Source organism: Arachis duranensis, chromosome 5 (assembly GCF_000817695.3).
Source record: "Arachis duranensis cultivar V14167 chromosome 5, aradu.V14167.gnm2.J7QH, whole genome shotgun sequence".
Classification (NCBI taxonomy): Eukaryota; Viridiplantae; Streptophyta; class Magnoliopsida; order Fabales; family Fabaceae; genus Arachis; species Arachis duranensis.
Window position 1 is genome coordinate 85586070 of NC_029776.3, and position 1060 is coordinate 85587129.

The following is a 1060-nucleotide window of genomic DNA, read 5'->3' on the forward strand; positions in this document are numbered from 1 at the left end:
TACCACATTACATATTAGATACGGGAAACCGAAACCATACCTTAGCCGATTTTCCCAAGCTCCACCGGAGCACTTCCAAACCACTTATCCACAAGCTCTCAAGGCCTCAACACTTCCAAGAACAGATTTTGCACCACCAAACCCTTTCCAAGCTTTTCAAAATCACCAATCAAGCTCCAATATTCACATATACACAACCTAAGCCACAATCATCATACCCATACACAACATCTCAAAACCCAAACATCATAAAATCACAAATTATATTAGGGTTGAGAATCTTACCACACCCAAGGTCCAAGGAGACAAGATTAACCTTCTCCTTCAAGAGGGTTGGGTCCTATAACATCAAAGAACCCAAAATCTCAACATTTCGCCCATTGAAACTCGAAAACAAGGGCTGAGATTCGAACAGCAAAGTGTGGCTTACCTCAAGATTGATGGTATGGGTTTTGTAGAGCTCTCCGCGGTGAACGCGTGGCCACAAACGGGGCGGCAATCGGAGCTCTAGATCAAAAGTTATGGTGGTTTAAAGATCAACCAAGGGAGAGAACTTGAGAGAGAATTCTTCCCTCCATGGCCTCCATTTTCAGCATGTGAGTGTGTTTAGTGAGGAGAGAGAATGCTGAAAACTAGGGTTTTGGTTAAGTTATGTTGGGCCAAGGGCCCACTTTGGGTCCAATTGGCCCGGTTTGGCCCGTTCAGTCCAATCTTGGTCCGAATTCTATAAAATTGGTACCAAAATTCTCGTCTCAATCTCCTCTATCACATTTAACCATAAAAATCACATTTTGGGCTTTCTAGAATAAATTCTCATTTATGGGTTAATTAGCCGTTAATTAACCGGGTTTTACAAGAAAAGTTGATATCGTTGCAGAGGAGATTCCTGTGGAGCAAGGAGGAAGATAGAAATGGTTTGGCGCTAGTTAAGTGGGAGGTGATTCAGACCCCTAAGAGGGAGGGTGGGTTGGGGGTAGGTGCTGTCATTAGAAACACTGCAATTTTTTCAAGTGGTGGTGGCGGTTTTCAAAAGAGGAGTGTTCATTATAGAAGAAGGTTG

General features: G+C 43.2%; 1 long non-coding RNA gene across 1 annotated transcript in view; it reads right to left on the reverse strand.

Annotated features, from left to right (window-relative positions):
* The window catches only part of LOC127747467 (uncharacterized), a 2402-nt gene extending 1862 nt beyond the window's left edge, over nt 1–540 (reverse strand). Inside the window, exons 1-3 of the long non-coding RNA XR_008009306.1 lie at nt 431–540; nt 286–340; nt 41–198 (exon numbers count right to left, since the gene is read on the reverse strand). This is a non-coding gene — a long non-coding RNA (uncharacterized LOC127747467). The remainder of the gene's footprint in view (nt 1–40; nt 199–285; nt 341–430) is intronic.
* Nucleotides 541–1060: the final 520 nt, after the last annotated feature.